The sequence below is a fragment of the Mixophyes fleayi genome, chromosome 4 (genome assembly GCF_038048845.1).
Source record: "Mixophyes fleayi isolate aMixFle1 chromosome 4, aMixFle1.hap1, whole genome shotgun sequence".
NCBI lineage: Eukaryota > Metazoa > Chordata > Amphibia > Anura > Limnodynastidae > Mixophyes > Mixophyes fleayi.
In genome coordinates, this window is record NC_134405.1 from 310,621,767 (window position 1) to 310,646,631 (window position 24,865).

At 43.4% G+C, this 24,865-nt stretch overlaps 1 long non-coding RNA gene across 1 annotated transcript in view; it reads left to right on the forward strand.

The window, feature by feature from the left end:
• The window catches only part of LOC142150179 (uncharacterized), a 140,847-nt gene that overhangs the window by 35,345 nt on the left and 80,637 nt on the right, over nucleotides 1-24,865 (forward strand). The window contains exon 3 of the long non-coding RNA XR_012691060.1: nucleotides 7,115-7,289. This is a non-coding gene — a long non-coding RNA (uncharacterized LOC142150179). The remainder of the gene's footprint in view (nucleotides 1-7,114; nucleotides 7,290-24,865) is intronic.

The following is a 24,865-nucleotide window of genomic DNA, read 5'->3' on the forward strand; positions in this document are numbered from 1 at the left end:
ATATTAAACTATAGGGGGGCTGCACATATTAAACTATAGGTGGGGCTACCTATATTAAACTATAGTGGGGGCTGTCTATAGTAATCTATAGGGGTGCAGTCTATATTAAGCTATAGTGAGTGGGCTGCCTATTTTAAACTATAGCGGGGCTGCCTATTCTAAACTATGGGGGCACTGCTTTATCTAAACTATGGAGGAGCTGAATATTCTAACTTATGGGGATGCTGCCTATTCTAAACTATGGGGGGGGCAGCCTATATTAAACTATAGGGGGGCTGCACATATTAAACTATAGGTGGGGCTACCTATATTAAACTATAGGTGGGGCTGCCTATATTAAACTATAGGGGGCTGCCTATTTTAAATTATAGGGGGCTGTCTATTTTAAACTATAGGGGGCTGCCTATTCTAAACTAATGTGGGGGCTGCCTATCCTAAACTATAGTGGGGGCTCCCTATACTAAACTATAGGGGGACTGCCTATATTAAACTCTAGGGGAGGCTTTCTATATTAAACTATTTAAACTATAGGGGGCTGCTTATATTAAACCATAGGGAAGAGGGCCTGCTAAAATGTGTGAGGGAAAAGGGGTGTATGTTGCTATAATGTTTGAGGTAGTGAGGTGTCTTAATATATTGTTTGATATGAGGGAAGGGAGGGGGGCTGTCTTAATAGTGGGTCTGCCTATTCTAAATTATGGTGGGGCTGCCTATTCTAAACTATGAGGGGGGCTGCCAATTCTAAACTATGGGGATGCTGCCTATTCTAAACTATGGGGGGGGCTGACTATTCTGAACTATGAGGGGCTACCATTTCTAAACTTTGGGGGGGGGGGCTCAATATTCTAAACTATGTGTGGGTACTGCATACTCTAATCTATGGGGGGACTCCCTTTTCTAAACTATTTGGGGCTGTCTATTCTAACCTATAGGGTGAGACTGCCTATTCTAAACTATAGTGGGGCTGCCTATTTTATACTATGGGGGGCTGCCTATTCTATACTATGGGGGATGGCTGTCTATTCTAACCTATAGGGTGAGACTGCCTATTCTAAACTATAGAGGGGTTGCCTTGGTAAACTATAGGGGGACTGCTTATTCTAACCTATCGGGGATGCTGCCTATTCTAAGCTATGGAGAATGGCTTTCTATTCTAATCTATGGGGGGAGCTGCCTATACTAAACTATAAGGGGGATGCCTATTTTAATCTATACGGTGGGCTGCCAATTTTAAACTGAAAGGGTTCTGCCGATATTAAACTATAGTGGGGGTTGTCTATAGTAAACTATAGGGGTGCAGTCTATATTAAGCTATAGGGAGTGGGCTGCCTACATTAAACTATAGGGGGGCTTCCTTTTCTAAACTATCGGGGGTTGCATATTCTAACTTATGGGGGATGCTGTCTATTCTAAACTATAGGGGATTCGTCCTATACTAAACTATAGAGGGGCTGTCTATTCTAAACTATGGGGGGCAGGGCTTCCCATGCTAAACTATGGGGAGAGGGGGCAGCCTATATTATAATATAGGGGGCTGCCTATATTAAACTACAGGGGATTCTGCCTGTACTAAACTATAGGGGGGGGGGCTGCCTATTCTAAATTATGGGGGGCTGCCTATACTAAACTATGGGGGGGGCAGCCTATATTAATCTATAGGGGGCTGCCTATATCATACTATAGAGATGTTGCCTATATTGAATTATGGGGAGGGCTGCCTATATTAAGGTATGGGTCCGGCTGCCTATTCTAAACTATGGTGGTACTGCCTATTCTGAACTATCAGTGGAAGGGATGCCTGTTCTAAACTATGGGGAGCTACCTATTGTTTACTGTGGAGGGGCTGCCTATTCTAAATTATGGGTGTGCTGCGTATTCTAAACTATAGGTGGAAGCGCTGCCTATTCTAAACTATGGGGGTCTGCCTATTCTAAACTATGGAGGGGCTGCCTATTCTAAACTATAGTGGGGGCTGCCTATTCTAAACTATTGGAGGGGCTGCCTATATTAAACTACATGGGGGGGCTGCCTATATTAAACTATAGGGGTGCAGTCTATATTAAGTTATAGTGAGTGGGCTGCCTATATTAAACTATAGGGGGTCTGCCCATTTTAAACTAGGGGGGTCTGCCTTTTCTAAACTATGGGAATGTTGCATATTCTAATTTATGGGGAATTCTGCCATATTCTAAAATATAAGAAGGGTACTGCATATTCCAAACTATGCTTACTCTAAACTATGGGGTGGGCTGCCTATTCTAAACTATGAGGGATGGCTGTCTGTTCTAAACTATGGGGGTGGGGGCTGCCTACATTAAACTACAGGGGATTCTGCCTGTACTAAACTATACGGGGGGGCTGCCTATTCTAAATTATGGGGGGCTGCCTATACTAAACTATGGGGGGGGCAGCCTATATTAATCTATAATGGGGCCGCCTATATCATACTATAGAGATGTTGCCTATATTGAATTATGGGGAGGGCTGCCTATATTAAGGTATGGGTCCGGCTGCCTATTCTAAACTATGGTGGTACTGCCTATTCTGAACTATCAGTGGAAGGGATGCCTGTTCTAAACTATGGGGAGCTACCTATTGTTTACTGTGGAGGGGCTGCCTATTCTAAATTATGGGTGTGCTGCGTATTCTAAACTATAGGTGGAAGCGCTGCCTATTCTAAATTATGGGGGGCTGCCTATACTAAACAATGGGGGGGGGCAGCCTATATTAATCTATAGGGGGCTGCCTATATCATACTATAGAGATGTTGCCTATATTGAATTATGGGGAGGGCCAATGAACCAATCACAGGAATCCAAGCGGTCAAGACCGATTATAAGATCTCCTTATATGCGGATGATGTCTTACTGACAGTGACCCCTTACCTCCCTCCTTTCCATACAGAAAGAACTTAGTTGTCTAACTTTAAAATCAATATGGACAAATATGAAATCCTGTCTCTTAACTTAACGCCCCACCTCCTGGAATCTCTGAAACGGCAAACGAATTTTAGATGGCAACCGGACAAACTGAAATATTTGGGAATCTACTTGACAAGTCAATGCAGTCAGCTATATACAGCTAATTTTCCTTGGCTCTTGAGTGTTCTTAAACAAGACCTTGAGAAATGGGATAAGCTATATATCTCTTGGTTAGGTCGCATGACAGCCGTAAAGATGAATCTAATAGCACAAATTCTCTATCTATTTCAGACGGTCCCTATGCGGGTCCCCTCATTGGCACTAAAAACCCTTCAGAAACAAGTTGCGCAGTTTGTTTGGGCAGGTAAACGACCACGGGTCCAAGCTCGCACGCTTCATCGTCGGACCTTGGAGGGTGGACTGGGTCTTCCAAATATTTCTAAGTACTACATTGCTGCACACCTGACCCAGCTAGTTCTATTTCACTCTTCGCCTTCACTAGTGTCGAAGTCAGCAAATTGGATAAAGTCATTTCAATTAAAGTCTAGCAAACTTGGTTGTCTTTGTCTGAAAAGATGCGTACGGTACGCATCGACGTACAAGGGCACGCTACGGCGTGACAGGGCGTACGCATCCACTACACGTGGCAGCAACAGTAATTGGTCTTTTACCATATATTCGCACAAACACGCATACTTATAAAATAGTACACATTAATGGTAGTTGCAACACATAGTCAGTTATGTCGAAATATAGTAGTATTTATATTTTATATCAGAGTTACATGCATATTAGTGAAATACACGGAACGGGTTAAAGGAATAACATCATGAGTGGTATCATAATGAACCTTGTTACATATCCTACTGTTTGGTTCACTCTGCGAGGGAATCGCAGAGTGCATACGCAAGTTATGAATGATAGGGAATTATGAACTACTTAAGACTAAGGAATCCTGGCGGGAAGAGCAGAGCATACCCCCTGCAGAGATGACCCCCTCCTTTGGATTCCTTAGGATGAACCAGCCAATGATTGACGACCCCTTGGACATTCCTGAGACCCGGACCAATAGATGCAAGCTATACCATCTTCATTGTATTACTGTATTTGATTGTGTATATAAGCAGCAGCTTGTGATCCAGAGTGCAGACATCTTGTCCCCAGACTTCAGGATTGAATGACTGCACTGGATCCAGAGCGCCTGCGATAAGTAATGGCTGTATTTACTATTACTTCGCTTGAACATATTTATTCTACTATTTGCGAATAAATCTTTGTGCTTTGGAAACACAACTCGAGGTTCGACAATCGTTATTGGTTAGCGACAATACGCACATAACACTAGGCTATGGGCTGACATAGAGGCAAATACCATACAGTTGCTTTCGCCATACACCCTTTTGTGGATTCCAATTAAACATCGTCCACCACTCCTTTTGCTTCCATCTTCTACTCGTTTCTCCCTCCAGATTTGGGACTATAGTACTCGCGCCTTTCAATTATTAGCTAATCCTGAAATTATGTTTCCATTGTGGAACAACCCGTCCTTTCCCCCTGGACAGCCAAAATCCTTTTCTCAATACTGGTTTAATCGCGGGCTCTGGTTTATGACAGATATCGCACCCATGCAAATCTTTCCGGAATTTGCAGATTTGCAGAGAATACACAACATCCCCCATAAATGTTTCTATTAATATCTTCAACTAAGGCATTTATTTCAATCTCTCTTAGCGTTTAAAACACTCTACCAATTAACCCCTTTGGAAACTTTTTGTCAGAATAGGTCTCAACCGACCGGTTTAATTTCAACATTTTATAGTCTTGTGGCATTTCATCAACCTATTAAGGATCGATACGAGCTGAAGTGGAAAGAAGACTTGGGAATTTAACTAGAAATTGATGATTGGGCCGAAATCAGGACCCGAATCGCTAAAAGCTCTATTTTCGTGAGGACTAAAGACAATGCGTATAAGCTACTTTATAGATGGTACCTGGTACCTGGTCCCCACTCATCTCAAAGCTATATTCCCAGATGCACCCAATTCCTGTTGGAGGTCCTGTGGGCAAGAAGGCTCTTTGTTACACATTTAGTGGTCTTGTCCTAAGATGGTCAGATTTTGGCAAAAGGTACATAACTTAATCCTTAGAGTAACCTCGATACAAATCCCTCCATGTCCTTCTTATTCGCTTCTGCTCTTAGTAGGTTACTGCTCTGAGTCTTTAAACTTCTTCCATCTCTGTGTCTCTGTGTATCGGCTTCAAGATCCAGGTTTGATGCAGGTTCTGAGTTACCCGGGGCCAGTTCCAAGCTTATACAGCTCAGGAGGTGGTCACCCCTGATAATCCGGTGCCTGAGTTCTGAGACTTCTCAGTCCCAGTTTTGGTACTATAGTCTTCTGAGTTTCTGGATCCTTGCGGGTACTGAGTCTCTGTTCGTGGGTTCAGTCCCTCTGTTCCTACGTCCAGGTTCCAGTCCACCAAGTCCAGATTCCAGTTGCTTATTCCAATGTGGAATCCAGTCCAGCATTCCTCCTCCTGACATCTGGCATATACAAAAAGAGCACATACTCTCTTTCTGAGCAAGATCTTCATCCAGCCTCCTAGTTTCCACTTCATCCCTGTCTCAGGACCCTTCGTCCCAAGACGGATCCCAGAAACCCTATCTTCTTTTTATTATTTTCACAGTTGTCTTTTCACCAGTGGGTGGGTGTTTTAGCAGTGTGGTAGTTCCATTTTGGCCTTGTAGATTAGACACATGTCACACAGACAGTCAGGACAGGACGGACGATAAGTGGAAGACAGATGAGAAGGGAGAAGTAAGACAGTGGACACCAGGTCTCCCTAAGAGCAGATTGCCTCTGTCCACCTTTAATCCGGCTCTGCCTTCCTGAATCACTCTGGACACAAGTCAAGGAAAAGTTAAAGTGCACCCTGAGCTCATAAGTCCATATGCACTGCACACCCTGTAACGCATCCAGCATTACTCAAGTACAGACCCGACCCCGGTGACGGCAGATGGGGTCACTAGGGGGATGTGGGTCTGTAGAGCTATCAGTTCTATTACCATGCACCCTGGGAGCTAGGAAAGTGCATATAAAAAGATCAACTAGAAGTCTGGGGGGCATATATGAGTGAAGGAAAAAAGGGAAAACAGTTTGAATTAGTGAATCCCCTTTAATATGGCACAAGCAGCACAGTTTTATAGGTTACAAAACTTGGAATACAAGTCTGCACTGAATAATTAACAAAAACTTTCAAACTTGCAAATTTCAGGTGTAAACCATGAAGTCTAACACTTTAAAACTGTCATGTGTTCAGGATACCCTCTATTCTTTTACAGTAACAGATAGTGTTTTGGGTTATCCCCAATTATGATGCATGAAAATATTGATAACCATGAGAAGACATCATTACTAGTAGTAACGTTTTATACAGTAGACTCTTTTTTACCCTTATTTTACCTGTTATTCCTTTAAGTGTGATTTAAAACCAGTAGAAAGCATTTTCATAATCATAAGACTTTCTTACTCTCAGTAAATATGTCAGATGCCGTCCTTGCACTTCTCCTAGGTGCCGGGGAACGGACCCCTGTCTTAATTCCTTCTCGCATCCTGTTGCCTAGCAACGGGACACTCTTACGTATTCAGCACTCTCGCAGCACCTGCATGTGCATTCGAGCCGCGTCCCATTGCTATGCATCGGGGCATTTGTTTTGTGGCTCAGAAATCACTCTCCTTCTACAAGGGCTCACTTCCTCTTATATTAGGACCCCACTTTCACCAATGCCTCGCCAGCATTTTGGGTCACCAATCTCCAGCGTTCCTGTGTCCTGTTCCCTGCTCCTATTGTTTGCTGTTTTGGATTCTGACCCTTGGCTTGTCTTGTGACTATCCTCCTGCTCAAGTGATTCTGTACTATATTGTCCGAGTGGTTCCTGAATTTGGCTACCTCTGACCACTCTCCTGTATTTTCCCTTTTGTTCCTCGCCATTGCTGGATTGTACCCAGGTCTTCTGCTATTCCTCTACATACTCCATTGCACTGGTGACTAACTGGGAGAACAGCGACCTGCGCACCTTACATAGCCAAGCCCATACCTCCTTGCACTTGTCCCTTATTAAATGTGAATGTGAATTATTTAATGCCAAGGCTGGTTGGAGTTTTCTAAATGTCATATACCCTTTCTTTTTCCAGATAGGACTCCCAACATTGCAGGATCCAGACAAGCAGCAACCCATGTCCAAAATTTGTAAAGCGCAAGTCACGTGCACCTTCAAGAGTTGCACACGTCATGACGTTGCGATGCTGGCAGCATCCAGGAGCTGCGAGGGCCAAGCCCAGCCGACCACAGAGAGGAGATGAAGTAAAGGTAAGTCACATTTACTTTATTTTATTGTCATTTTTTTTTTTTGCTTTTTTTTTCAAACTTGACAATGTTCCTTTTTTCAGGGGGTTAGCCTGTTCTTGGCATAATTTGAATTGGGGACAGTACTCTGTGGCATAATATTGTTTGGGGGCATTAATCTGTGGCATAATATTGTTTGGGGGCACTACTCTGTGGCATAATATTGTTTTGGGGCCTAATTTGTAACATAATATGATTTGGAGACATTATTGTGGGGCACAATATGATTTGTGGCATAAATTGAACTGGGGCACTATTGTATGACATAATATGATTTGGGGGCATCACTGTGTGGCAAAATATGATTTGTGGCATAAATTGAACAATGTGGCATAAATTGAACTGGGACCTGGGACACTACTGTGTGGCATAATATGAACGTTTATTTGTTGGTTCCATTATTAATATATATATATATACACACATATGTAGACAAAAAAAACAGGGATACTCTGCACTCTCCAAACACATAGTTAATGCTGAACTAAATACTGTTCTATATTAAAGACAGGGAATGTTAGTTCCACATATTGCAGTATATGTTAAGCTGACCAACTCACGCCAAAGTCTTCCCATTCTGGTCAGTCCTAACATGATCAAATGCTATGTTATTTTATCTGGACTTAAGGCTTACCTGCACACAGCTTTTAAAATGTGTCTGTTTCATTATAACATTACACACTTTCCACTACGTATGTGGTGCTTTTAGGGCACAGGAGACAAATACATATCCCCATGTTTCTCTTGTGTTCTTGAGTCTGTACCTAATTCATCTAAATAAATATGCAAGTGTTGGAGCATTCTCTACTCTTAGTAATATATTTTCTATATTTAATTTTACTACACCTTATTATAATAGTGCATAGGTGTTTGTATCTTTAGAGCTGCTCTACCACCTAGGGCTAGATTTACTAAGCTGCGGGTTTCAAAAAGTGGGGATGTTGCCTATAGCAACCAATCAGATTCTAGCTTTCATTTATTTAGTACCTTCTACAAAATGATAGCTAGAATCTGATTGGTTGCTATAGGCAACATCCCCACTTTTTCAAACCCGCAGCTTAGTAGATCTAGCCCCTAGTCTCTCCTAGCTAGATCCCAGTATGTACCATATTTCTCATGACTTATCTGCTCCTCTTACAGCCCCAGCCAAAACATGGACAGGGCTGGTATGTGAGCGGGAGGACCAATCACAAGCTGCCATCAAGAAATGGCAGTTTGTGATTGTTCACTCCACTAACTCATTCCCTCCGCTGCCATATTAGGTTAGTTAATAAAATCAATTTATATGGAAATACAGCTGCATGTAGCCGTGTAGCCGCTCCAGTTGTGGGATGGGGCACTACCACCTTTTATTAGGTGTACTGTAGCTTTAATGATTTGTTTTTCTCATACTGTCATGTGACCACTCACTGGCAGTTTAGAATCCAGGTGCATCATTTAAATGATGACAGTTACACACTTCTGGTTGATCAGCGAGAGAGGACAGACGTCTGCTGACCGCTCTCCAGCATCTCTAGAACGCAACAAAGTTGGATAGAAAGTAGAATAATCTGATCATTCGGCCGACCAGTGAGACATAAGGAAACAGACTTCTGTTTCCTTATACTTCATCTCACAGCGATATGCCGGGGAAAAGGAAAAGGAAATCCTCCTCTACTGATGGAGTGGACCAAAAGAAATGTAGAAAAGCCGGCAGAATAATGGGGATAGATCAGTTTTCTAGGAAGCGCTGCCTGGCTTGGTTTCAGGAGTACGCAGGATTGGAGGACGTTATTGGGCCCAAAGGCATACAAGAGTTTTGTGAGGAAGTTGGGATTGAAGCCCAAGATATGAACATGTTGGCTCTGAACTATTTACTAGAGCCTAAGAAAAAGGGCTGTATCAGAAAGGAGGAATGGTTACACGGGATGACCCTGTTACAGTGTGACCTTCCTGAGAAGTTACAGGGAAAATGTCAATATCTTTGCACTCAGCTCACATACTACATCATTTATAAGGCTTTCTATCAGTTTGTTTCACATTTTGCAAGGGACCTAGAGCAGCGAGGTCTGGAATGTGATAAAGCAAGATCCATATTTTTAACAATGATGAGAAGTACATGGCCTTTAGCTACCACCTTTTCCAAGTTTGTTGAGCAGTGCAGATCTAGATATATGGATAAAGAACTGTGGTGTATCCTGCTAGACTTTACATTCAATTTTGGTGAAGACATCAACAATTACGATGAGAATGGATTTTGGCCCGCTTACCTTAGCGATGTACAGGAGTCGTATATATTAATATTAAACCTTCTGTAAATATAGAAAGATCTGTTTAGGAAGCAACCAATGAACTTTTAAAACCCCTAACCAGGGGCCAATTGGGCGTAGGACATACCGGGAAGATTCCCAAAGGCCGCCTCATATATGGCTTTTTTGTTATCTAATTTTTTTTTCTCGCCAGGGGGTGTCTGCCTGATGTGAGGAGCGACTCCAGCCAACTAAATTAAAGATAAGTGAGTAGGGGGGGACCTGCCTTTTCTAAACGAAGGGGGGGCTGACTATTCTAAACTATGGGGGGGCTGCCTATTCTAAACTATGGGGGGTACTGTCTATTCTAAACTATGGGAGGGGCTGCCTATTCTAAACAATAGGGGGTACTGTCTATTCTAAACTATGGGAGGGGCTGCCTATTCTAAACTATAGTGGGTACTGTCTATTCTAAACTATGGGAGGGGCTGCCTATACTAAACTATGGGAGGGGCTGACTATTCTAAACTATGGGGGGGCTGCCTATACTAAACTATGAGGGGGCTGCATATACTAAAATATGGGGGGCTGCCTATACTAAACTAAAGGGGGCTACCTATACTAAACTATGAGGGGGCTGAGTATACTAAAGAGGGCTACCTATACTAAACTATGGGGGGGCTGAGTATACTAAAGGGGGCTACTTATACTAAACTATGGGGGGTTGACTATACTAAACTATATTTGCCTGATGTGAGAAGCAATGCTGGCCTGCTCAATTAAAGGTAAGTGAGTAGCCAGGAGACCTGCCTATTCTAACCTATGGGAAATGCTGCCTATACTAAAATATGGGGGGCTGAATATTCTAAACTATAACAGGGGCTGCCTATTCTAAACTATAGGGGGGATGCCTATATTAAACTACGTGGGGCTGACTATACTAAACTATGGGGGGCTATCTATTCTAAACTATGTGGGCTTGCTATGTGGGCAGCACGGTGGCTTAGTGGTTAGCACTTCTGCCTCACAGCATTTGGGTCATGAGTTCGATTCCCAACCATGGCCTTATCTGTGTGGAGTTTGTATGTTCTCCCCGTGTTTGCGTGGGTTTCCTCCGGGTGCTCCGGTTTCCTCCCACACTCCAAAAACATACTGGTAGGTTAAGTGGCTTCTATTAAATTGCCCTTAGTCTCTCTCAATCTGTGTGTGTGTATGTTAGGGGATTTAGATTATAAGATCCAATGGGGCAGTGACTAGCTGCCTATTCAAAATGATGGGGAGGGCTGCCTATACTAAACTATGAGGGGCTGGCTATACTAAACTATGAGAGGCTGCCTATTCTAAAATATGGGGGGGGGCTGCCTGTTCTAAACTATAGGGGGACTACCTATTCTAAACTAAAAGGGGGCGGCTGCCTATTCTAAACTATGGGGAATGGCTGCCTATTCTAAACTACTAGGGGGAGCTGCTTATTTTAACTTATTGGGGGGCACGGCTGCCTATATTAAACTAAAGAGGGGCAGCCTATATTTAATTATAGGGGGGCTTCCTAAATTAAAGTATACAGGGGCTGCCTATATTAAACTATATGGAGGGGGGATGCTATAATGTGTGAGGGAAAAGGGTTGTATGTTGTATAATGTGTGAGGTACTGGGGGATCTTAATATATTGTGATATGAGGGAAGGGAGGGGGGCTGTCTTAATAGTCTTAATAGTGGGGCTGCCTATTCTAAACTATGGGGGGGCTGCCTATACTAAACTATGGGGGGTACTGTCTATTCTCAACTATGGGGGGGCTGCCTATTCTAAACTATGGGGGGTACTGTCTATTCTAAACTATGGGAGGGGCTGCCTATTCTAAATTATGTGGGGTACTGTCTATTCTAAACTATGGGAGGGGTTGCCTATTATAAACTATAGGGGGTACTGTCTATTCTAAACGATGGGGGGTACTGTCTATTCTAAACTATGGGAGGGGCTGCCTATTCTAAACTATGGGATGTGCTGACTATTCTAAACTATGGGGGGGCTGCCTATACTAAACTATGAGGGGGCTGCATATACTAAAATATGGGGGGCTACCTATACTAAACTAAAGGGGGCTACCAATACTAAACTATGGGGGGGCTGAGTATACTAAAGGGGGCTACTTATACTAAACTATGATGGGTTGACTATACTAAACTATATTTGCCTGATGTGAGAAGCAATGCTGGCCTGCTCAATTAAAGGTAAGTAAGTAGCCAGGAGACCTGCCTATTCTAACCTATGGGAAATGCTGCCTTTACTAAAATATGGGGGGCTAAATATTCTAAACTATAACAGGGGCTGCCTATTCTAAACTATAGGGGGGATGCCTATATTAAACTACGTGGGGCTGACTATACTAAACTATGGGGGGCTATCTATTCTAAACTATGTGGGCTTGCTATGTGGGCAGCACGGTGGCTTAGTGGTTAGCACTTCTGCCTCACAGCATTTGGGTCATGAGTTCGATTCCCAACCATGGCCTTATCTGTGTGGAGTTTGTATGTTCTCCCCGTGTTTGCGTGGGTTTCCTCCGGGTGCTCCGGTTTCCTCCCACACTCCAAAAACATACTGATAGGTTAAGTGGCTTCTATTAAATTGCCCTTAGTCTCTCTCAATCTGTGTGTGTGTATGTTAGGGGATTTAGATTATAAGCTCCAATGGGGCAGTGACTAGCTGCCTATTCAAAATGATGGGGAGGGCTGCCTATACTAAACTGTGAGGGGATGCCTATACTAAAATATGGGGGGGCTGTCTGTTCTAAACTATAGGGGGACTACCTATTCTAAACTAAAAGGGGGCGGCTGCCTATTCTAAACTATGGGGAATGGCTGCCTATTCTAAACTACTGGGGGGAGCTGCCTATTCTAACTTATTGGGGGGCACGGCTGCCTATATTAAATTAAAGAGGGGCAGCCTATATTTAATTATAGGGGGCGGGGCTGCTATAATGTGTGAGGGAAAAGGGTTGTATGCTGTATAATGTGTGAGGTAGTGGGGGATCTTAATATATTGTGATATGAGGGAAGGGAGGGGGGCTGTCTTAATAGTCTTAATAGTGGGGCTGCCTATTCTAAAATATGGGCGGGCTGCCTATTCAATACTATGGTAGGGGCTGCTTATTCTAAATACAATGTGAGGGGGCTACATTTTCTAAACCATTGGGTGGCTATCTATTCTAAACTATGTGGGTTTGATATGTGGGCAGCACGGTGGCTTAGTGGTTAGCACTTCTGCCTCACAGCACTTGGGTCATGAGTTCGATTCCCAACCATGGCCTTATCTGTGAGGAGTTTGTATGTTCTCCCCGTGTTTGCGTGGGTTTCCTCCGAGTGCTCCGGTTTCCTCCCACACTCCAAAAACATACTGGTAGGTTAATTGGCTTCTATTAAATTGCCCTTAGTCTCTCTCAATCTGTTTGTGTGTATGTTAGGGGATTTAGATTATAAGGTCCAATGGGGCAGTGACTAGCTGCCTATTCAAAATGATGTGGAGGGCTGCCTTTACTAAACTATGAGGGGATGCCTATTATAAACTAAGGTTTGCTGCCTAATATGAACTATGGGGGATGCTGCCTATTATAAAGTATGGGAGGGGACTGTCTATTCTAAATTATGGTGGGGCTGCCTATACTATACTATGGAGGGCTGCCTATTCTAAACTATGGGGAAGCTTCTTGTTTTAAACTATGAGGGGCTGCCTATTCTAAACTATATGGGATGGCTGCCTATGCTAAACTACGGGGGGGGGGCTGCCTATTTTAATCTATATGGGGGGCTGCCAATTTTAAAGTATAGTGGGGGCTGCCTATATTAAACTATAGTGGGGGCTGTCTATAGTAATCTATAGGGGTGCAGTCTATATTAAGCTATAGTGAGTGGGCTGCCTATTTTAAACTATAGCGGGGCTGCCTATTCTAAACTATGGGGGCACTGCCTTATCTAAAGTATGGGCGATCTGAATATTCTAAATTATGGGGGATGCTGCCTATTCTAAACTATGGGGGGGCAGCCTATATTAAACTATAGGGGGGCTGAATATATTAAACTATAGGTGGGGCTACCTATATTAAACTATAGGTTGGGCTGCCTATATTAAACTATTGGGGGGCTGCCTATTTTAAACTATTGGGGGCTGCCTATTTTAAACTATAGGGGGCTGCCTATTCTAAACTAAAGTGGGGGCTGCCTATCCTAAACTATAGTGGGGGCTCCCTATACTAAACTATAGGGGGACTGCCTATATTAAACTCTAGGGGAGGCTTTCTATATTAAACTATTTAAACTATAGGCGGCTGCTTATATTAAACTATAGGGAAGAGGACCTGCTATAATGTGTGAGGGAAAAGAGGTGTATGTTGCTATAATGTGTGAGGGAGTGTGGTGTCTTAATATATTGTTTGATATGAGGGAAGGGAGGGGGGCTGTCTTAATAGTGGGTCTGCCTATTCTAAATTATGGTGGGGCTGCCAATTCTAAACTATGTGGGGGGATGACTGTTCTGAACTATGAGGGGCTACCATTTCTAAACTATGGGGGGGGGCTCAATATTCTAAACTATGGTTTGCTGCCTATTCTAAACTATGGGTGATGTTACCTATTGTAATCTTTGGGAGGGGGCTGCCTATTCTAAACTATGTGTGGGTACTGCATATTCTAATCTATGGGGGGGACTCCCTTTTCAAAACTATTGGGGGCTGTCTATTCTAACCTATAGGGTGAGACTGCCTATTCTAAACTATAGTGGGGCTGCCTATTTTATACTATGGGGGGCTGCCTATTCTATACTATGGGGGATGGCTGTCTATTCTAACCTATAGGGTGAGACTTCCTATTCTAAACTATAGAGGGGTTGCCTTGGTAAACTATAGGGGGACTGCTTATTCTAACCTATCGGGGATGCTGCCTATTCTAAGCTATGGAGAATGGCTTTCTATTCTAATCTATGGGGGGAGCTGCCTATACTAAACTATAGAGGGAGGCCTATTTTAATCTATACGGTGGACTGCCAATTTTAAACTGAAAGGGTTCTGCCGATATTAAACTATAGTGGGGGTTGTCTATAGTAAACTATAGGGGTGCAGTCTATATTAAGCTATAGGGAGTGGGCTGCCTACATTAAACATTAAACTTTAGGGGGGCTTCCTTTTCTAAACTATGGGGGGTTGCCTATTCTAAACTATTTGAGGGGCTGACTATTCTAAACTATGGGGGGGCTGCCTATACTAAACTATGAGGGGGCTGCATATACTAAAATATGGGGGGCTACCTATACTAAACTAAAGGGGGCTACCTATACTAAACTATGGGGGGGCTGAGTATACTAAAGGAGGCTACTTATACTAAACTATGGGGGGTTGACTATACTAAACTATATTTGCCTGATGTGAGAAGCAATGCTGGCCTGCTCAATTAAAGGTAAGTGAGTAGCCAGGAGACCTGCCTATTCTAACCTATGGGAAATGCTGCCTATACTAAAATATGTGGGGCTGAATATTCTAAACTATAGGGGGACTACCTATTCTAAACTAAAAGGGGGCGGCTGCCTATTCTAAACTATGGGGAATGGCTGCCTATTCTAAACTACTGGGGGTAGCTGCCTATTCTAACTTATTGGGGGGCACGGCTGCCAATATTAAACTAAAGAGGGGCAGCCTATATTTAATTATAGGGGGGCTTCCTAAATTAAAGTATACAGGGGCTGCCTATATTAAACTATATGGAGTGGGGCTGCTATAATGTGTGAGGGAAAAGGGTTGTATGTTGTATAATGTGTGAGGTAGTGGGGGATCTTAATATATTGTGATATGAGGGAAGGGAGGGGGGCTGTCTTAATAGTCTTAATAGTGGGGATGCCTATTCTAAAATATGGGCGGGCTGCCTATTCAATACTATGGTAGGGCTGCTTATTCTAAATACAATGTGAGGGGGCTACATTTTCTAAACCATTGGGGGGCTATCTATTCTAAACTATGTGGGTTTGCTATGTGGGCAGCACGGTGGCTTAGTGGTTAGCACTTCTGCCTCACAGCACTTGGGTCATGAGTTCGATTCCCAACCATGGCCTTATCTGTGTGGAGTTTGTATGTTCTCCCCGTGTTTGCGTGGGTTTCCTCCGGGTGCTCCGGTTTCCTCCCACACTCCAAAAACATACTGGTAGGTTAATTGGCTTCTATTAAATTGCCCTTAGTCTCTCTCAATCTGTGTGTGTGTATGTTAGGGGATTTAGATTATAAGCTCCAATGGGGCAGTGACTAGCTGCCTATTCAAAATGATTTGGAGGGCTGCCTATACTAAACTATGAGGGGATGCCTATAGTAAAATATGGGGGGCTGCCTGTTCTAAACTATGGGGGGCTGCCTATTCTAAACACAATATGTGGGGCTGCCTATTGTAAAGTATAAGAGGGTAATGCCTATTCTAAACTATGGGGAATGGCTGCCTATTCTAAACTACCGGGGGGGGGCTGGCTATTGTAACTTATTGGGGGGCACGGCTGCCTATATTAAACTAAAGAGGGGCTGCCTATATTTAATTATAGGGGGCTTCCTAAATTAAAGTATACAGGGGCTGCCTATATTAAACTATATGGGGGGGGGCTGCTATAATGTGTGAGGGAAAAAGGGTGTATGTTGTATAATGTGTGAGGTAGTGGGGAATCTTAATATATTGTGTGATATGAGGGAAGGGAGGGGGGCTGTCTTAATAGTCTTAATAGTGGGGCTGCCTATTCTAAAATTATGGGCGGGCTGCCTATTCAATACTATGGTAGGGGCTGCTTATTCTAAATACAATGTGAGGGGGCTACATTTTCTAAACTATGGGGGGGCTGCCTATTATAAACTAAGGTTTGCTGCCTATTATGAACTATCGGGGATGCTGCATATTATAAAGTATGGGAGGGGACTGTCTATTCTAAATTATGGTGGGGCTGCCTATACTATACTATGGAGGGCTGCCTATTCTAAACTATGGGGGAGCTTCTTGTTTTAAACTATGAGGGGCTGCCTATTCTAAACTATATGGGATGGCTGCCTATTCTAAACTATGGGGGAGCTTCTTGTTTTAAACTATGAGGGGCTGCCTATTCTAAACTATATGGGATGGCTGCCTATGCTAAACTACGGGGGGGGGCTGCCTATTTTAATCTATATGGGGGCTGCCAATTTTAAACTATAGTGGGGGCTGCCTATATTAAACTATAGTGGGGGCTGTCTATAGTAATCTATAGGGGTGCAGTCTATATTAAGCTATAGTGAGTGGGCTGCCTATTTTAAACTATAGCGGGGCTGCCTATTCTAAACTATGGGGGCACTGCTTTATCTAAACTATGGGGGAGCTGAATATTCTAACTTATGGGGATGCTGCCTATTCTAAACTATGGGGGGGGGCAGCCTATATTAAACTATAGGGGGGCTGCACATATTAAACTATAGGTGGGGCTACCTATATTAAACTATAGGTGGGGCTGCCTATATTAAACTATAGGGGGCTGCCTATTTTAAATATTAGGGGGCTGTCTATTTTAAACTATAGGGGGCTGCCTATTCTAAACTAATGTGGGGGCTGCCTATCCTAAACTATAGTGGGGGCTCCCTATACTAAACTATAGGGGGACTGCCTATATTAAACTCTAGGGGAGGCTTTCTATATTAAACTATTTAAACTATAGGGGGCTGCTTATATTAAACCATAGGGAAGAGGGCCTGCTAAAATGTGTGAGGGAAAAGGGGTGTATGTTGCTATAATGTTTGAGGTAGTGAGGTGTCTTAATATATTGTTTGATATGAGGGAAGGGAGGGGGGCTGTCTTAATAGTGGGTCTGCCTATTCTAAATTATGGTGGGGCTGCCTATTCTAAACTATGAGGGGGGCTGCCAATTCTAAACTATGGAGATGCTGCCTATTCTAAACTATGGGGGGGGCTGACTATTCTGAACTATGAGGGGCTACCATTTCTAAACTTTGGGGGGGGGCCCAATATTCTAAACTATGTGTGGGTACCCCATACTCTAATCTATGGGGGGACTCCCTTTTCTAAACTATTTGGGGCTGTCTATTCTAACCTATAGGGTGAGACTGCCTATTCTAAACTATAGTGGGGCTGCCTATTTTATACTATGGGGGGCTGCCTATTCTATACTATGGGGGATGGCTGTCTATTCTAACCTATAGGGTGAGACTGCCTATTCTAAACTATAGAGGGGTTGCCTTGGTAAACTATAGGGGGACTGCTTATTCTAACCTATCGGGGATGCTGCCTATTCTAAGCTATGGAGAATGGCTTTCTATTCTAATCTATGGGGGGAGCTGCCTATACTAAACTATAGGGGGATGCCTATTTAAATCTATACGGTGGGCTGCCAATTTTAAACTGAAAGGGTTCTGCCGATATTAAACTATAGTGGGGGTTGTCTATAGTAAACTATAGGGGTGCAGTCTATATTAAGCTATAGGGAGTGGGCTGCCTACATTAAACTATAGGGGGGCTTCCTTTTCTAAACTATCGGGGGTTGCATATTCTAACTTATGGGGGATGCTGTCTATTCTAAACTATAGGGGATTCGGCCTATACTAAACTATAGAGGGGCTGTCTATTCTAAACTATGGGGGGCAGGGCTTCCCATGCTAAACTATGGGGAGAGGGGGCAGCCTATATTAAACTATAGGGGGCTGCCTATATTAAACTACAGGGGATTCTGCCTGTACTAAACTATAGGGGGGGGCTGCCTATTCTAAATTATGGGGGGCTGCCTATACTAAACTATGGGGGGGGGCAGCCTATATTAATCTATAGGGGGCTGCCTATATCATACTATAGAGATGTTGCCTATATTGAATTATGGGGAGGGCTGCCTATATTAAGGTATGGGTCCGGCTGCCTATTCTAAACTATGGTGGTACTGCCTATTCTGAACTATCAGTGGAAGGGATGCCTATTCTAAACTATGGGGAGCTACCTATTGTTTACTGTGGAGGGGCTGCCTATTCTAAATTATGGGTGTGCTGCGTATTCTAAACTATAGGTGGAAGCGCTGCCTATTCTAAACTATGGGGGTCTGCCTATTCTAAACTATGGAGGGGCTGCCTATTCTAAACTATAGTGGGGGCTGCCTATTCTAAACTATTGGAGGGGCTGCCTATATTAAACTACATGGGGGGCTGCCTATATTAAACTATAGGGGTGCAGTCTATATTAAGTTATAGTGGGTGGGCTGCCTATATTAAACTATAGGGGGTCTGCCCATTTTAAACTAGGGGAGTCTGCCTTTTCTAAACTATGGGAATGTTGCATATTCTAATTTATGGGGAATTCTGCCATATTCTAAAATATATGGAGGGTACTGCATATTCCAAACTATGCTTACTCTAAACTATGGGGTGGGCTGCCTATTCTAAACTATGAGGGATGGCTGTCTGTTCTAAACTATGGGGGTGGGGGCTGCCTACATTAAACTACAGAGGGGCTGCCTATTTTAAACTATACGGGGGGCTGCCAATTTTAAAATGAAAGGGGGGCTGCCTTAACAGTGGGGCTGCCTATACTAAACTATGGGGGGGCTGCCTATACTAAATTATGGTGGGCTTTCTTTTCTAAACTACGGGGGGTCTGCCTATTCTAACTATGGCTGGGCTGCCTATTCAAAAATATGGTGGAGGCTACCTATTCTAAACACAATGTTGGGTGGCTACCATTTCTAAACTATGGTTAGATGCCTATTGTAACGTATGGGAGGGGGCTGCCTATTCTAAACTATGGGGAATGCTGGCTATTCTAAACTATGGGGGTACCGCCTATTCTAAACTATAGGGGGATGACTATTCTAAACTATGAGGGGGGCTACCTTTTATAAACTATGGAGGGGGCTCAATATTCTAAACTATGGTTTGCTACCTATTCTAAACTATGTGTGATTTTGCTTATTGCAAAATATGGGAGGGGGCTGCCTATTCTAAACTATGGAGGGGGCTGGCTACTATAAACAATGGGGGGGAGGCTGTCTATTTTAAACTATGGGGGATTCTGCCTATTCTAAACTCTGTGAGGGGGGATGCTGCCTATTCTAAACTATTGGGGATTTTGCCTATACTAAACTATAGGGGGGCTTCGTTTTCTAAACTATGGGGGAGCAGGGCTGCCTATACTAAACTATGGGGGGCAGCCTATATTAATCTATAGGGGAGCTGCCTATATTAAACTATTGGGGGGGGGCTGCCTGTATTAAACTATAGGGGATTGCCTATATTAATCTATGATGGGGCTGCCTATTCTGAACTATCCGAGGAAATGATGCCTATTCTAAACTATGGAAGGGAAGCCTATATTGATCTACATGGGAGCTGCCTATATTAAACTATAGGGGGGCTGCCTACATTAAACTATAGGGAGGGCTGCCTATATTAAACAATAGGGAGGGCTGCCTATATTAAACAATAGGGAGGGCTGCCTATATTAATCTATGGGGGGTCTGTCTATTCTGAACTATCCCTGGAAAAGATGCCTATTCTAATCTATGTGGGGCTACCTATTCTGTACTGTGGAGGCGCTGCCTATTATAAATTATGGGGAAGCTACGTATTCAAAACTATGGGTGGAAGAGCTGCCTATTCTAAACTATGGGGGGCTGTCTATTCTAAACTATGGGAGGCTGCCTATTCTAAACTATGAGGGGCAGACTATTCTAAACTATGGGGGCAGACTATTCTAAACTATAGAGGGGGCTGCCTATATTAAACTATATGGGGTGGCATTCTATATTAAACTAATTTAAATTATATATTCTATATTAAACTATGAGGAGGAGGGCGTGCTATAGTGTGTGAGGGAGTGGGGGGTCCCTGTTCAAAACTATGGTGGGGGCTGCATATTCTAAACTATGGGGGATGCTGCCTATTCTAAGCTATGGGTAATGGCTTCCTATTATAATCTATGGGGAGAGCTGCCTATACTAAACTAAAGGGGGGCTGTCTATAGTAAACTATAGGAGGGCAGCCTATATTAAGCTATAGGGAGTGGGCTGCCTATATTAAATTATAGGAGGGCTGCCTATATTAAACAATATAGGTGGCTGTCTATATTAATTAATAGGGGGGCTTACAGTATAGGAGGGCTGCCTATACTAAAATATGGGGGATGCTGGCTATTCTAAACTATGGGGGGGGCTGCCTATTCAAAACTATGGTTTGCTTCCTGTTACAAACTATGGGGATGCTGTCTATTGTAAAGTAAGGGAGGGGGCTGCCTATTCTAAATTAAGTGGGGATGCTGGCTGTTCTAAACTATGGGGGGACTGCCTATTCTAAACTATGGGGGGCTGCCTATTTTGAACTATGGGGGGCTACCATTTCTAAAATATGTAGGGGCTCAATTTTCTTATCTATGGTTTGCTGCCTATTCTAAACTATGGGGGATGGCTGCCTATTCTAAACTATGGGGGGACTCCCTTTTCTAAACTATCAGGGGGCTGCATATTCTAAAAAGTGGGAGGGCTGCATATTTTAATCTATGGCGTCTGCCTATTCTAAACTATGGCTGGGGCTGCCTATTCTAAACTATGGGGAATTGCATCCTATTCTCATCTATGGGGGAAGCTGCCTATACTGAACTATGGGGTGGCTGCCTATATTAAACTAAAGGGGAATTGTCTATATTAAACTATAGGGTAATGCCTATATTAACTATAGAGTGGCTGCCTATATTAAACTATAATAATGCTTCCTATATTAACCTATAGGGGACTGCCTATATTAAACTGTATGTGGGCTGCCTATTCTAAACTATGGGGGGATGCCTATACTAAACTATGGGGGGGCTGCCTATACTAAACTATGGAGGGCTGCCTATTCTAAACTATGGGGGGGCTGCCTACTCTAAACTATGTTGGGGCTGCCTATACTAAACTATGGAGGGCTGCCTATTCTAAACTATGGAGGGCTGCCTATACTAAACTATGGGGGGGATGCCTACTCTAAACTATGTTGGGGCTGCCTATACTAAACTATGGAGGGCTGCCTATTCTAAACTATTGGGGGCTGCCTATTCTAAACTATGGGGATGTTGCATATTCTAAATTATGGGGTATACTTCCTTATTTTAAAATATGTTGAGGGTGCTGCATATTCCAAACTCTGGTGGGTTGCCTATTCTAAACTGTGCGTGGGCTGCCTAATCAAAACTTTGGTTTGCTGCCTGTTATAAAGTATGGTGGATGTTTCCTATTGTAAAGTATGGGAGAAGGCTGCCTATTCTAAAGTATGGAGGATACTGGCTTTTCAAAACTATGGGGGGACAGCCTATTATAAACTATGGGGGGCTGCCTATTCTAAACCATAGGGGGGCTGCCTATTATAAACTATGGGGGTCAACCGTTTCTAAACTATGGGGGGGCTCAATATTCTAGACTATGGTTTGCTGCCTATTCTAAACTATGGGGGATGTTGCCTATTTTAAACTATATGGGGGGACTGCAAACTCTAAACAATGGGGGGGTCTCCCTTTTCTAAACTATAAGGGCGCTGAATAATCTAAACTGTGGGAGGGCTACCTATTATAATCTATGGCAGCTGCCTATTCTAAGCTATGGATGGTGCTGCCTATTCTAAACTATGGGGGGGCTGCCTATTGTAACCTATAGGGAGGCTGCCTATATTAAACTATAGGGGAGGCATTCTATTTTAATCTATTTAAATTATAGGGGGGCTGCTTATATTAATCTATAGTGAGGAGGGCCTGCTATAATGTGCATGTTCCTATAATGTATGAGGGAGTGGGGAGGTCTTAATATATTGTGTGATATGAGGGAAGGAAGGGGGGCTGTCTTTATAGTGGGGTTGCCGATGCTAAACTATGGGGTGGCTCCCTATTCAAAACTATGGTGGGGGCTGCATATTCTAAACTATGGGGGATTCTGCCTATTCTAAGCTATGGGGAATGGCCTCCTATTCTAATCTATGGGGGGTGCTGCCTATACTAAACTATAGGGGGGTTGCCTATATTAAACTTTAGGTGGGCTGTCTATTCTGAACTAGGGGGATGTTGAATATTCTAATTTATGGGGGATACTGCCATATTCTAAAATATGTGGAGGGTGCTGCATATTCCAAACTATGGTGGGCTGCTTACTCTAAACTATGGGGTGAGCTGTCTATTCTAAACTATGAGGGATGGCTGTCTGTTCTAAACTATGGGGGTGGGGACTGCCCACACTAAAATTAGGGGGATGCCTATATTAAACTACACAGGGGCTGCTTATTTTAAACTATACTGGTGGCTGCCAATTATAAAATGAAAGGGGGGCTGCCTGTCTCACAGAAGCACAGTTGTCGATACTCAACGTGGACATTACGATGAAAGAGATAAAGGAGACTATCAAGTCACTTAGAAACTCGGCCGCACCAGGACCAGATGGGCTCACTGCATCGTATTATAAAAAATTTGCGCCTGATATGGCACTGATGCTTCTTTTACTTTTCAGTGCAGTGCTAAATGGGGAAAGCTTCGAGAGGGATACCACCAGAGCACATGTCATTGTTATAGCTAAGGAAGGTGGTGAACCTAGTTAATGTGAGAGCTACAGACCTATCTCTCTGCTGAATGTAGACCTAAAACTATTTGCTAAACTACTTGCGAACAGGCTGGCTCAAGTGATCTCTGCCCTGGTCCATCCTGACCAGGTGGGATTTATTCCTGCTCGACAGGGATTGGACAATACAAGGCGAGCAATCAATCTCATTGAAGCAGCTAACTCGAAGCACACCCCTGCTCTGGTGGTCTCCCTCGACGCAGAAAAGGCCTTTGACAGGGTCTCCTGGCCCTTCATGAGAGCCACTCTTGAGGTAATGGGCTTTGAGGGTCAATTTATGACTAGGGTAGCTTCTTTGTACTTCAATACCTCTGCTACTGTATGGGCTAATGGAGCTGCATCGCCGGTGTTACAAATTGCTAATGGCACTCGACAAGGATGTCCGCTCTCCCCTCTATTGTTCGCCCTAATGATGGAACCTTTAGCCTCTCGAGTTCAGACCAATGAAGCAATCACAGGAATCCAAGCGGTCAAGACCGATTATAAGATCTCCTTATATGCGGATGATGTCTTACTGACAGTGACCCCTTACCTCCCTCCTTTCCATACAGAAAGAACTTAGTTGTCTAACTTTAAAATCAATATGGACAAATATGAAATCCTGTCTCTTAACTTAACGCCCCACCTCCTGGAATCTCTGAAACGGCAAACGAATTTTAGATGGCAACCAGACAAACTGAAATATATGGGAATCTACTTGACAAGTCAATTTAGTCAGCTATATACAGCTAATTTTCCTTGGCTCTTGAGTGTTCTTAAACAAGACCTTGAGAAATGGGATAAGCTATATATCTCTTGGTTAGGTCGCATGACAGCCGTAAAGATGAATCTAATAGCACAAATTCTCTATCTATTTCAGACGGTCCCTATGCGGGTCCCCTCATTGGCACTAAAAACCCTTCAGAAACAAGTTGCGCAGTTTGTTTGGGCAGGTAAACGACCACGGGTCCAAGCTCGCACGCTTCATCGTCGGACCTCGGAGGGTGGACTGGGTCTTCCAAATATTTCTAAGTACTACATTGCTGCACACCTGACCCAGCTAGTTCTATTTCACTCTTCGCCTTCACTAGTGTCTAAGTCAGCAAATTATATAAAGTCATTTCAATTAAAGTCTAGCAAACTTGGTTGTCTTTGTCTAAAAAAGATGCGTACGGTACGCATCGACGTACAAGGGCACGCTACGGCGTGAAAGGGCGTACGCATCCACTACACGTGGCAGCAACAGTAATTGGTCTTTTACCATATATTCGCACAAACACGCATACTTATAAAATAGTACACATTAATGGTAGTTGCAACACATAGTCAGTTATGTCGAAATACAGTAGTATTTAATATTTTATATCAGAGTTACATGCATATTAGTGAAATACACGGAACGGGTTAAAGGAATAACATCATGAGTGGTATCATAATGAACCTTGTTACATATCCTACTGTTTGGTTCACTCTGCGAGGGAATCGCAGAGTGCATACGCAAGTTATGAATGATAGGGAATTATGAACTACTTAAGACTAAGGAATCCTGGCGGGAAGAGCAGAGCATACCCCCTGCAGAGATGACCCCCTCCTTTGGATTCCTTAGGATGAACCAGCCAATGATTGATGACCCCTTGGACATTCCTGAGACCCGGACCAATAGATGCAAGCTATACCATCTTCATTGTATTACTGTATTTGATTGTGTATATAAGCAGCAGCTT